This window comes from Nipponia nippon, unplaced genomic scaffold (assembly GCF_047370975.1).
Source record: "Nipponia nippon isolate SJK-2023a ecotype South Korea unplaced genomic scaffold, ASM4737097v1 scaffold_1, whole genome shotgun sequence".
Classification (NCBI taxonomy): domain Eukaryota; kingdom Metazoa; phylum Chordata; class Aves; order Pelecaniformes; family Threskiornithidae; genus Nipponia; species Nipponia nippon.
Genome location: NW_028262290.1, coordinates 52,302,636 through 52,317,058, shown reverse-complemented (window position 1 = coordinate 52,317,058; position 14,423 = coordinate 52,302,636). Strand labels below are relative to the sequence as shown.

The following is a 14,423-nucleotide window of genomic DNA, read 5'->3' as shown; positions in this document are numbered from 1 at the left end:
CAAAACAAAAAAAAACCGGGGGGGGGGGGTGGAAGGAGAGTGCTTCAACTTCTTCTCTCTCCGCCCAGCAAGGTAAGGGAGCGGCGCGGGGCTTTACTTCGCCTTCTCGCCGGTTTCTGGGGAGGGCACAAAGGTAGCGGCTCGGGGCGGCGGCAGGGCGGCAGCGGCGCGCCGCTCGCCGGGTCGCGCTCGGTGTCAGTCACCCCTCAGAGCGCAGCTCCCGGGGGCCGCGGCCGGTGTCACTGGCGGGCTGCCGGTGCCCTCCCCCGGCTGCGCTCCAGCCCTTTGTTACCGTCGTTTTGGACCGCGGGGCGGGGGGGGAATGACACCGCTCCGACGGGGCAAGGCGGGGGCGGGAGAGCCCGGGGGAGAGCCCTGGCCGGGCGGCTGCGGGAGCAAAGCCGCCCCTGCGGGGGGGCGGGCGGGCGGCAGGCAGCAAAGCCCCGGGGAGCGCGGGGGAGGCGGGCGGGGTGGGCGCGGGGGGTGCAGGTGGTTCTGCTGGAGAGCGGGCGGGCGGGCGGCGAGCTCCTCCGCGCCCCGCTGCCATGCGGGCGGCTGCCGGCAGGGGGCTCGGCTGCCTCGCCCTCCGCGCCCGGGGGAGGCTTCGCCTGAGGCGGTGGGCGGCCGGGGCGGGGGGGGCATTTCTGGACATGTGCGGGCTGGTTTTGAGGAGGGGAGGACGGGGCGCCAGGTCTCCTTCCCCGGGGCGGGGGGGGTGTCCCTGTCGCGGAGGGGCGGCGGTGTCCCCTGGAGAGGCGGCAGCCCAACGGGCAGTAACGGTCGCGCTGACGGGCACCGCGGCAGGCTGCCGTCGCCGGCCCTGTCACCGGCGGCCTTTCGGTGATTCCCTTCACCGCGGTGACGGCCGATCGACGGGGCTTGGTTGCTGTTGGGTAGAGGGGGAGAACCGGGCTCCGATGGCCCTAGCGCCGGCTCTCCACGGCAGCTGACAGGTTTATGAAGGGCAGCGGTTTAGGTACCGCCGGGATTCGGCCCTGCCCTCCCCAGCGCTTCCCCTGGCTTTCCTGAAATCTCCGAAAGATGAAAACTTCGTTTAAACCATAGGATTTCGGCCAACCCAGAGGGTGGGCCAAGAGTTGCTGTTTGTTTAGGCCCCAAGCCTGCAAATAATTATCCATATTCGGAAATTTAAGAATTATCAATGGTCAGATGTGTTTAAAGTGCAGGAGACTTTTTAAGTTACCTTGTGGAAAAATATTTCCCATGTCTACTGCTTGTCAGTATGTTTGCTTTAAATACCCTGAAGATGTGGCCTTTTTTGCATAATTTCGTTTGTCTTTCTTTGAATTGGTGACTCTTACAACTTTTCCAGTGACTGATATTTTAAGTATTATTGAAATAATATTTCATATTCTTCCTACTTCATTGATACCTTGTTACAAAGGGCTTTTTCAAAGATTGAAATAAAAGGCTGCTGAAGAAGAAAGTGCTGTCTTTTATTTCCTGACTAGGAATAACTGAAGCTTTTTCTTTTTCTTTTTTTTTTTTTTTTTTACAATTATTACTGTTGTTTAGAGCTGAGAGTGAAGCGCATAGGTGCATATATGGGGATATAGTTATATCTGTGACCTCTGGGAGGACAGCTACAGCTTTCTGCACTTTTAAATACTGTAATGCACATTTAAGTTTGGTTTTTGTTAAGGGATGTGCCATCTAAAGAAAAACAAGGGTGGGTCTTTTATCGATAGAAAAGCTTATTACATATGCACTAGTGGGATTAAAAAAAATTTCTTTGAAAATATTAAACTTTATCTGAAGAATTTTCTTGTGAGTAGGACAAAAGCATTTATGGAGCTGGTGAATTAACTTTTTAAATACCTCTTTCAAAAGAATAAGGATTGTGTGAGACTTCTCAGAGCTGTTGAGAAACATTTATTTATTCCTCGTTTTAACACTTGTGGATCTTGAACATACACATACTTTTCCTCATGTATTCTCAAGTATTTCCAACAAAATGCTCAAGAAAGTCAACAAATAATGTTCAATATGTGCCTACCTGTTTAAAGGGTTGGGCTCTGAACCCTGAAGTTTTAATTATACATCTGTTAATGCAGATAACAAATATAGTGTATGTTTTTGTTTGTTATTGGTAGTGTTTGTGCAAAACGAATTTTGGCTAAGGTATTTAACAGAAAAAGAATTTAGTTATAAAAACCAATATGTACGTACCAGGAATTTTTATTAGTTAGGTTTGGCTGCAGATAATGTAACAATCAGAAATAGTGATGATTTTTTGGTAAGGCAGTTTTTAAGCCCAGGATGTAATACCAAAGGAAATAAGCAGTAACAGGCAACCTGATTACTGAGCTTTTACCGGGATAATTAAAATATGTGAAGTTTCTTAAGATCTCATGAGGACATCACAGATGAAACGAGGGGTGATCTGACTGTGTGAAAAGTTTGTCTAGAATTCAAAAAAGCACGCTTGGTTCGAGGTCTTCTTAAATACGTAACTATTGGCATTGATATTTGGCGGTTCAACAAGTCACGTCCAAAGTATTTTGCAGATACAAGGAAGAAGAAAACTTGGTAGTGTAATTTAGGAGACTCTAATTAGTTGCTATGGGATATAGGGAATGAAACTATTTTTTAAGGCAAATCTGGAAAAATCTCTGTACCGTAAAGCCTGCCATATTATGAATGCTGAGCTGTTCATTCAGTGTAAAACTAGACTCAGTATAATGTCAAAAATATACTCTAGGAAATCTTATTAATGACAGCTAAAAAAAAAGATTGAATGCATTTCTCTATAATTTTCAGTGTTTCTAGGAAATTTTAAGTGGACATAGAAGTGTAGGGATTTTACTTTCAGTGGTGTAACCTTTTGTAGTATCTTTCATATCAAGCATTTTAGAGTGGTTTTTAGAAGTGCTTTTATGCTTTGTATGGTTCTGTACCATATGTTTTGTATTTAATTCTTTGAATGACCACTGAAGTGCAGCCAACTTTGGGTGAATGTGGCAACTGTTAACTAGCGCTTAGCAACAGTGCACAATAATCAAGACGGGAAGTGAAGAAGAATACCATGTCTAATTGAAACTACAGGGGGCATTTAGGTAGGTAGGATGTAATTAACAAAACCTGGAGCTTGGACATAATATTAAGGCATCACATCTTTACTCTTGTAAAAAGGATTTCACAATCATTAATGTAAAAAAAACGTTTCAGATTTTTGGTTTTATACCTCAGATGGACAGCCTCTTTGAGACGTACGTGTTTTGCCTATTCTTGCATAATCATTTCTGACATATAATGCAGAAGACACATTTTCCTTTGCTTCTAAACCAGAATTGTGAAAAGGAGGACTGTTGGGAAGACTGACAAATGAAGGAGTAATAAGCCTTGACGTTTTGACAATGATGTCTTCTAGAGAATTAGTCCCGCGAACTAGAGTTCATTAGATATAGTAAGTGATTAAGATATCTCTAATATTCTGAAACGGATTACAGTGGCAGTCATAAAACAACCCTAAATTTTTACAATTAACATGTCGTTATTTTCTCCAAGAATCATTGACTTTCCTCAAATGCTGTCTTGTCATGACATTCCTTAAAGTGTTGCTTGTAAGAATATTTGTTCAAAGCACTTTTGCCTAATATAGTCTCGGTTTAAAAATTCCAAACCTGATCATTTTGTTTCGTGCTGTATTCTATGTGGAGATATATTCATGCACCAATTTTATGTCTTCTATACCCTGAACACATCTTGTTTCTAAGAACTCTGTAAATATCCTTATATAATGAGAGAAGTAGTAAATGAATTTTCAGTGAATCATTACGGAGGCTCATTTGTATTCTGAGCATGGCTAGTATAGCCCCTGTTAATGAATTCGAACTTGCAGGTAGGTAGTGAAGATGACCCAAAAATAAGGAGCCCTGCTGTGAGGGTGCTTATAGTGGTGAACTATCTGGTAGCAGCAGGCTCATAGTATTTTAATAGAATAATTAAAATTTTTATAATCCAAAAGAAAAACCACAGAATACCTGTTGGAGGAACTTGTGGATGACAGAAATTTGGAACAGTGTTTATTCACAATGGGAACAGCCAGATTTTGTGAACTGCTGTGGTTGCCTTGGAAGTGTCAAATAGAAGTATGGAGTTCCTTATAGAAATGGTGCTAAAATGTAATTATTTTTGTTTTGGTTGACTCCTGAAGCTATGTAAGCTGATTTCTCTTGTCTTACTATGTTCACATGGTAATGTCACTGCTTCTGTGAAATTCTTTTGTGACATGAGAGGCCATAGAGAACTGCGTAAATGACTAGTTTCATCGAAATGTATTTAATGTAATTCTCATTGAGTTAGCATTTTAAGTTCCATGGCGCTTTAAAGGCTTAATTAAAAAAAAACCCATATACTTGATCTGAACGTCTTACGGCACATATTGTCAAATGCTTTGGTTAATTTGCATTTAATCGACGTTTATTTTTTTATTGCAGTTATACTACAGCAACCAATAAAATATTCATAAAATATAAAAGATGGGAAGAATGGTATGTTGTGACAGAAAATGACCAGAAGAGTAAGACGGTAGGGAGCAGCCTGAGTCAATATGACAAGATCTGATAGAAATGGTCAATTAATACTTCCCATGTAAGGTTTTAGAGAGGTTATTTTGAGGTAGTTTTTCAAACTGATAGAGCTATGAACAGCAAAACAGTGTGGGCAGACTTAAGGTACTGTTACTTAAGAGATTACCAGACATCTGTTGTAGTGGTTCCATGAACAAGTCTGGAGTGACTAGTTTTTATAAAATGCTGCGCAAAGCTCCTCCTGTTCTCTCTCCCTATATCTCCATCATAGTCTGTAATAAGCTCTTTTCAAGACCGTTGGCGTGATCTGAGCAGAGCACTTTGAGGCAAGTGAAGAAGTTAGTTAATGTAACTGTGGTTTGAAATGCACTCTATTAATACTATTCTTTTTTTTCCTTTTTTCAATGAAGACTCATCTGTGCATCTCGCCAAAAGTAATAGGACTTCCCTGGAACGTACAGTGTGAAGTTGTTAAGGTTAGTTAGGTGGCTGACTATTTTAAACTGATGCATTTAAGGTGGCAATTGAACATTTTGCTAGTACCTCTGTCTTTTTGCGCTGAATTGTTCTGCATCTTCCTCTGCAGCACCGATTTCTCTGTTGAATGGAGTGTACACCACCAAAATTTCAGATAAATCAGTAGCCTTCTTTATAAGACAGTTTAGGCTGCTGTTTTTCTCTAGAACCATACAGCATTTAAATTTGGCTTCATAAAGAAGTATTAGTGTGCATATGAAATGTTTTTGCTCTAATGTTCTACATATTTGAGAGCTATTAGGCTTCTGCTCTGCTTTCTTTCATAATGCTACCTCCAACTTCAAAACTTGCTTTCTTATAGACTCTTGGATCTCTAGACATAGGAAACCTAAGGAGACCTCTTCTGGGAGTTTGATAGTTAAGTTATGCTTTTAATTTGATGGGATTTTTTCCCCCCTGTTAATTCCAGCTGTCTTTCTTTTAAAAGGTATTGTTCATATGCAATTTTAATGCCAGTGTTCAGTGAGAGTATGTATACCCTGAGTTGTATGGTCTCTTCCTTCTTGTGTTATCAGTCGAGAGCAATTAGTAGAGTGTTTGGCAATTGCTGCGTGCCTGATCATCTGCAGTATTCCAAGAGGAAATGACCACTTTTTAAAAACTGAAATGTGGCACAGCATCCTTGGTTTAGTGAGATCCAAGCTCCTTGGAGCCTCCTCCATCGTACCCACTTCAGAGAGCTGTTGTAGTGGTAAGGGAGAGCAGTTCCCAATAGCTGAGTTCGTGTTTTTGATGCTGTAAGGAATCTGGGCAACTACCTCTTTACACTGGAGTCAGTGGTGAAATAGGGATGTTCACAGCAGAGTTTTATAAGCGTTACTGTTGCCTACCCGTGTTACTGATGTCTCAGGATGAAGAGCATATGTGGCAAAACCTTGTCTTGATGGCTGTCCGTTTGGGATTTGCGGAGAGCCAAGTGCTCCATTCTGTGTCGTGAGCCTTCTGTCCTTCCACTGTTGGTATAGTACTTTGTTGCTATTAGTTCTCTGCTTACTATCTCCTTGGTGATAAGGTGTTGGTTGTAATATGGTGTTTCACAGTGTACGATTGCATCTCAGTCTTGCCATTCAGGAGATCATGCCATCTACTTTTACTGCTTTTGTTCCTGCCTTACTGACCATCTCCCTGTGGCTTGTCAGGAAGCCCCCCAAATTCTGTGTCCCTTTAGAGCCTTAGGTGGCTTTATTCTCCTGTCTTTCACACTTTCAGTCCACTTTGAGAACAGCTGTTTCATAAAGGAACCTTAATCTTGTAATTTTTTTAAACCACTTATATAGAATGAACTAGGTGATTCCTTTGAGAAGACTGGGAATTAGGCCTTGATTTTTACAGCTACAATGCCCTTCACTGCATCAAGAAAAGCAAAACAGCTTCCTGCCAATCATGTTGTATGTGACATATAATAACGTGGTGGTTTCCTAGTCTTGTAAAAAATGCTTTAAAAAATGTATTTGTATAGATGAAATGTCAAGACATTGTTGTTGTTACTCCTGCTAATCTTAATCTCTTAGAGGGAAAATTCTGTCTGTGAGAACAATAAGAAATTAGGTGGATTAGGCTAGTGATCAGTACCAGCTCACAGAGGAGCAATTTTGAAGAAAACCAAAGGAGAGGGGAGAGAAAGGGCAAAGCCTGGGATATTTAAAAACAGAAGTTCAGAGTGAAAAATACGCATATCCTCACAGTCCCGACTGCAGCAGTTTCAGCAAATTTTGAAGGTTAGCTCTTGCCAAATTTTTTTTGCATTAGGAGAGTCAGCTCTCAGTTTCCAAGCCTCTCAAGAAGGGGGAAGATGTCTTGCCTGCCAGATCGTTATTTCACCTTCTTCTTCCAGGTCCACAATCATGATTTTAGCAGATGTGGGAGGCAAGCTGTATTTCAAGGGCATCAAGATTAAAACATCAGCTGTTGCAAGCTTTTGTGCCAAGAGCTATGTAATCTTTCCTAGTGAAACAGCAGGACATCTAAACATACTGATTTTTTTGTTTTGTAACATTAACTTAGTAATACCCTTCTTACTTACTACGTGCCTTAGAGTGTTTTGGGTGCTACATGGAAAATGCATAGGCAGTTGCCTCCTCCAGAAGTCCTCTATACTGTAGACTTGACAAACTAGGGAGGATAGTCTGTATATGTGTGTGTGCGCACGCATGCATGTACACACATCCTATATATATATGAAAGAGAAAAGGACATGAATTAGAAATGCTGGGGTCTAATATCATAATGTTCCATCATCTTAATGGGTCATAGGATTCTTGTTCTTTAATGATTGCTTGGCTGACATGGCTTATACTGGTCTGAACTCTAACATTGTGTTCAGAGTTGGGCTTTATATGTGCGTATGACTACACCAGGAGTTCTTAGTGTGTAGTAGGTGTGCCACTAGTAATGTTATTCAAAACAGTATGCCTCAGAAGCTCTTGAACAAAAGCCACCACCAAAAAACCACTTTAATTTTGAACAGCAGATGTGACCTTGTGGCAGAAAAGCCTGAGGAAAATTAAAAAAAGCATTCTTCTGGCTGCTCTCAGCTATCGTAATGAACAGTGTTTGCTTGCTGACTGTCCAGCATGGTTGTTTTATTGAGAGATGCCTTATGCCCGATGGCTGTGCAGATGGATGCTCAGTTTTCATCTGCAGCACGGCTGGCTGGCTTTCTGTCAGGCTTGGTGTTGGGGTGATTCCGGTTGTGATGTGGATTTGGTGTAGAAAGAGGGAGGCTGTGCTTGTGATAGGGGTTAAGCACTCCCCTACACAGTGCAGTGTAGGTTTTCAGCTCCATTTGCTGTCACTGTAGTAAATCCATTTCTGGTTATGTGCTAAGGCCAGACAGATTAACTGCTGAGTTGAACTTGTGAAGTTGCATGTGTGTGTTGCCAGAGTCTCTCCTGCTGAAAAAGGCAAATCTATATAACCTGTAGGTTCAGAACAGCTGAAAATTCATCCTAACGTTGTTGCTTTGATGTCTGTTTAAAGGGAAAAAAAAAAAGGTTTGCTTTTGATCACCATGTTTAAAGGATGCTGTCCCAGCAGTGTAATAAATGAGAACTGGATCTGGGACAGTATTCTTCCAGATGCTTTTTAATTGAATTGTTCTGTGAAAATGGGCTCAACTTTGGATCCAATAACGTGCAGTTCAGGGTCTTAGGGCTGAAAAAGAGAGAGGAATGCAACAGATGCTGCATAGTTTTGATACTTCTGATGTTTGATGATACTGATATCTCTAAGCTCGTGTTTTCTATTCTGATTCACTATATAAACAAGTACAGCATGAACCTCAATGTATAACCTTGACACAGGACTGGATCTTTGCTTTGTAGTTCATTAGTAGTTTGTCCAAATTGCAAAAACTGCATATTGGGAAACAGATGAAGTATTTGCAGCAATAAAACATTTAATTTTCTTGGAGAAAAAAAATGTATTTTGTGGCTCTGACTTCTTATTTTTAAGAAATGGACCTTCAGTTCTTGTTTCACTGTAGTCTAGCTGAGAATAACTGAGAACCTCACGTTTAAATTTAACAGTTTAATAAGTCAAAACTATTGATGCAGATGAGCCATGAACCAAAATACATCAGAACAGTGTTTTACTTTCACAGGATTTCCAATGTGGCCCTGCCTTGAGTATGAGGTTGGTCTGGTTGACCTTCAGAGGCCCCTTCCAACCCAAATTATTCTGTGATTCCGTTGTTTGTTGTAAAGTGGGGCAGTACAAACCCCATAAAACGAGGCAGCATTACCTATTGGTAAGACACAGCTTCCTGAAACAATTCATCTGGCCTGAGGGCTTTGCAAACATACTCAAGGGATAGGCTACTGGCAGCATGAACTGTTTTGGTAACCTGCTTTCCGCTGTCTTCTTTCTGGCCATTTTTCTGCTGTGTGCTAGATGTGCTTTCTGTATGTCATCAGAAGTACGTGCTGATTGCATATGCGGTCACACACATCAAGGGAGAGGCAGTTCTGTTACTGGCAGCTGTCTGCAGGTCTTGTCATGTTCCTAGATGGCAACCCAGAAATAGTCTGGTGATTGAGGCATCGCTGGGCATGTGTTAATAGGAAGGCTGCAAAGCTTGAGTGACTTCATAAGAGGTTGTTTGGCCTATCCGGGATGGAAGATTGAGCATCAAAGGGTAATAATGATATCTGATGGATTGACTTTGATGCATTGTCTGAAATCATTCTTTCTAGATTAATGGTCGTAATCAAACATTTCGCTCTAAGGAAACTTAAAATAAGCCCAGTACTATTCATTTTAAACCTTTTCAGGACTAAAAGAAAGCATTCATAAAAGGGAGATACTTGTTTATGTTATTTCAATCAATCACTTCTTACTTATTATTTTGTTAATAATAATTTGTTGTGAGGTTTGGGAATTGCTGTTCTCAATTACATGCCCTTGTGCATCTTTCTGATAACTGAGTTGTATGTGTGTCCATATGTTTTATTTTTCTGGACATATTGATGCTTATGTGATGATTCAGTGTGTGGGTTGCAGTTTCCCTCTAGCTGCCATATTCTAGCTGAACATACTCCCTATGTAGAGGAAAAACAGTCCAGTGTGGAAAGAAGAGGGTTGTGCTTTTTAGCTCCAGTTATGAAAAGAGGAATAGAGGCTGGACAACAACATACCTTTTCCTGCTCCAAATGATTATCTGAATAAACTGTGGGAAGTCGAGGTTTATTATATAAAAAACATAGCAAGGGAGACAGAAGAACTAGAAATTGGCAACTAGAGATTGGATGTTCTTTGAGAAACTCAATTTTAGAAAGAAGGTGACTGGCAAGTTAACAAGGGCCAGCGAGCAGAACTGTTCTATGATTCATAACTAATCCTTTGCCCCAAGGACAGAAAATGAGTGTATTTGAGGCCAATGCCTGGAAGGAGGCTGGCCTCAAGATGAATTCATTAAAACGATTCTGTCCTCCCTGTTCCAAGGTGCAGTTCATGCTGAAAGGGACTGATAAATTTCTCATTAAAAAATGCTTGTTGAAAATGAGGTCTATTCTCTGTGTTGTCACAGTGCCTTTCTGATCTGGAATAAATCACGTAAACTGTGTTTCTTTAAGCCAGCGTGCGGAGATAAGAGAATACACTGGTGAATCTTTTTGTGTCCATCCTGTCATTATGTGTGCCAGGAAAAATAGCCCCAAACTATGAATACATAAGGAAAAAATAGTTTAAGAGTAATCGCCTCTTTTGAAATGGGTTGATGTCAAACTGAGGAGTAAACAGTTAAATGCAATGTCACCATATAGCCATATGAAGGATAATATTCAGATTGTGATTTTGTTTTGGAAATAAGGCTTGCAATGATCTATCTGCAGTCATTACTGGCTTACCTATCCCTGATGTTTTGTAATTCCTTCTCTGTTTCTACAGCTAGACTTATTTTTACTCAACAGAGCTTTTAACTGATGATCACTGTTATTTACCATTCTATTTCTCTTCCCATCCTTTATTGCAGAGAAGCACTGTTACGATTTTAACAAGATTTTTGTATTCAATTGATCTTTGGGTTCCACTTCTGCTACTGCTGAATTACTTGCTATTGAAAAAACGTGGTTTTTTGTAACTTCAGCTTAAGCTTAGTACATCTGACCAGAGCAGGTCAGTGGTAACTGAGGATTGTTCTTGTGTTCTGAACATGGCCAATTGCTATTATGTTCCATAGCGAAAAAGATGGAGATTGTTTGGAGCATTTACAGATATACACTTTGTTTTGCTGGAGAATGGCTTAGTTCAAGGTAAACAGTCAAGTTAAACTTAATATAATAATAGATTGAGTTAGAAGACCTAGAGTTCTAAACTAGCAGTTTGAGCACTAGAGAATCCAAAGAAAATCTGTTGTGATTTTTTTAAGAATAAGACACTGGAAAGCAAGCTCCTCAGACCTCACTTTATAGAATCATAGAATTATTGAGGGACATTTGAGGTAAACTTGTGTCCTTTTACATTTCGACCAAAAAACGTGCAGTGTATCTGGAGATTCCACCTTGGCCAAGGAATACAGAAGTTTCTTTGGTCACTGAAGAAAAGCACGATGGCATTCTTAAGAGGGGAAAAGGAAACAACCTTTCTTTCCCCTCTTATGTGGTTATCTCTCTCGTATCATGGCAGAGCAGTGTAAAGGATATATATTTGTGAATTTAAGAGAAAAAGCCTCTTCTAAAACTATGAAAAATGCTTACGCAAAACTACAATGTAGGTTTTTTTAATCCCATATGATGGATTATGTGCTAGTATGTAAAGAGTATGGGGCTTCTGTTGCCATGGTATATTTCACACCATTTACACTGATGTTCAAAAGAAACAAAACCATCGCAGTCCATAATTAATTTAATATGCTATAGCCAAATTACTAACATGCATTAGAGAAAAATTGTAGCTTTTTCGTGTCTTATTTAGCCAAATTCTGAATGTGTTAGAAAACCGGGCATATCCATTCCTGAATAACTACTGTCATTGCCTGCCTGATCAGAGAGCCTACTAGTTTCAGTGAAGAAGTGGATTTCAGCTACAGGGCTCTCACTAAGCTGTGAAGAGGCAAGGAAAAACAGCTGTAAAAATGTTGATGTTGGCCATGAATTTACATAAATAACAACTTGCTTTCATTTGAATGCTCAGGGTGATATTACAAAGTGGACTTGGGTCTGCAAAAGATGTAGTTTTACTTCTGAATTCTGCCACTGAGAGAAGACACGTGGCTTCTCTGCACCTCAGTTTCCCTATCTCTAAAACAAGGATGGTGGTCCTCCTGGGAGTTTTTTAAGCACTATATTACAGCAGTGATTAGCCATTACGGTCTTCTGTGTCTGAGCCTAGAGGCTCCTTAGTTCAAGTCTCCCGTCGGGACCTTGGGCTGCTGAGCTTCATGCTTCTGTCAGTAAGCTTTAGACATAGTAGACCAAATTGTGTTCTTGGCATACATGCAAACAGTTATTAATTTGTCTTTTGTGTTCAAACCTTCTCTGTAATTTCAATTAACTTAATTTTAATTAATTGAATTTAAATGTCTCAGTCTCCAGTTTCCCTGCGAGATCTGGTTGCCGTATGTGGAGAGCCGGGGCAGCATCCCTACGGAGATGGCTTTGTGGTGAAATGGATTTGAAAGTCCACGGCCCTTCATCTGCGAAGCAGCCCACAGCTGGGGCTCTGTTCACCCATGGTAGTGGTGCTAACTGCTATCTGTGTTGGTATTAAAGGAGTGTATGAAATACCCAGTGAAAATAGGCTAGGCTGTGTCTCGCAGAAGGTCTTCAGCTGGCTACAGCAAGCGGCCGTTGACGGGGGAGTGAATAAAGTGTTTGGAGGCCACATGCTGTCACAACCTCTCCCCTCCCCCCATACCCCTCTCTTTTTTTTTTTTTATTTGGCCATATGTTTTTGTAGTCTAAGTATGTGTCAGTGGTCATCCAGGCTCCGCGCTTTTAAAGGATGATTACCCAGTTTGTTGCCAAAGTGAGACTTTTTCTTCCCCATTTAATATTTGTGAGGGTCATAATTGTAGACCTTTTTTTGTTTTGTTTTGTGTTGTTTTTTTAAATTTTATTGCAGATTACTCTTTGTGTGACTAAATTTAACTACTAATCTCTTTTTGTGGCCTGCTGGCCTGCTCCCAGTTTGTATGATAGGGGGTCAAACAAACCGGTTTGTTCTCTGGATGCTAATCTGAATTTCAGAGCCGCTGTCCTTTACCCCCTGGCTCTCTGCTCCCCTCCCCCTCCTCCCCGCTCTCCGCAAACAACCACATCGGGTCTCTTTCTCCCCTCCATCTCCCCCTTCCCCTTCTTTCCTCCCCTGGCCTAGCAGAAAAGTAAATGTTATTATCTTTTCCTACTCATCCCTTACCCTGAATAGCTGATTCTCACTTAGGTTGGCTGATGTACTAGAGAATTATTGCTCTGAATATTCCAATGATTTGAAAAGTCTGCTGGTCTGTATGTTCCATAAAAGATACTGTGGTGCCTTTTGGCGATTAAATTTTATGGATTTTTATGGGTTAAAGCAGGTACAAAGTTTTATGATGACTTTTAAAAAAAGGTCACCTCTCTTGTCAGGGTGTGATCAGGGTCATGTCGGTTTTATATAAAACAATCATCAGGAATTGTCCTCCTCGGGGGAGTAATTTCTCAGGTCTCCAGTGAACCTTGGCCGAACACGGAGGGGTTACTAACTAGCATTGAACCCCTGCTCGTAACCCACCTTCATGGCAGCTCTCATGGCATGGTTGCAGTTAGCCGCCTTCTTGCCTAAAAAAAGGAAAAGTGGCTAGAGGGCTCGCAGAAACATGCGGTCATTGAACAGAAGAAACCCTCGTACCTGTTATTTAAAAAATAAACAACCCCACAAACATACCGCCCTAGTAGATTGAAATGTATGTGTGCTGGGGAGGAGGGGAATAACACGGAGGAAAAGATTTATGCCTTCCTTTGGGCCGTTGCTTGGTAACAGAAAATGCCTCTTAAGCCTATTTTTGGAGAGGGGAGGGGTGAAACTCGATTCAGTGACCATCTGTCCCGAGCTGGTTGATTTCCTGTTGAGCTCGCCTTTGTTTCTGTCAAACAATTGTTACCCTTTACAGATAAGAATACTGTTGGTGACATTGCCCTGAATCAGCAGGTTGGCTTGTGGCAACCACAAAACAGACCTATTCATTTTAAATTTTGGGTTGTTTCTTTTTTTTTTTTTAAATGTTTAAGGTGTTTTGGTTCTTCTGAGGCCACTAACTGTGGTTTTGCTGGGGTTTATTTATCTGTGTTGTGGTTTTTGTTTTGTTTTGTTTTGTTTTGTTTTTTTCCTCTTGGGGAGTGCCCATCAGTACAGTAGATGAGTGTATAAATGTAATTGAAGCATTTTTTAAAGAGGATGTAATAATGCCCCTTTTTTAGTCCGAAATCGTTGGGGAAAAAGCAGCCATGGGTTTGGGCATGTTAAGCTTTTTGGCGGTGGGGGGGGAGGAGAAGTTAATTGAAGTCACTATTGAAGAAATCCCCACTGTTTCTGTGAAAACAAAACCCAGATTCTTAATTGCAAATGGAATATTTGCTATTGTTCTTGCTCAGCTGTCAGAAAATCATTCTCTGTTTGAGTACCTCCCGATGTTTGCTTAGTAGTTGGGTGCTGGATAGATTTGAATTCCAATTAGATTATTTTTAAGTCATCTGCTTTATTTATATTGCAGAAGCCTATGTTCCTTTACTTTTATGCGTGCAGGGTACAAGGTGCATGCACGTGCAAATATGTGCATGTCCTCTGTAGCTGCCATTATTTGTTAAGCATTCCAATACTATTTCCTTCTCTGCCCTGAATTTCAGCATTCAGAGAAGA

General features: G+C 41.1%; 1 protein-coding gene across 3 annotated transcripts in view; it reads left to right on the top strand.

The window, feature by feature from the left end:
* The first annotated feature begins 9 nt into the window (after positions 1 to 9).
* The window catches only part of GREB1L (GREB1 like retinoic acid receptor coactivator), a 142,405-nt gene continuing 127,991 nt past the window's right edge, over positions 10 to 14,423 (top strand). For all 3 annotated transcript variants that reach the window (XM_087755218.1, XM_087755225.1, XM_087755208.1), the window contains exon 1: positions 10 to 72. The gene's annotated coding sequence lies outside the window, so the exon portion shown is untranslated. The remainder of the gene's footprint in view (positions 73 to 14,423) is intronic.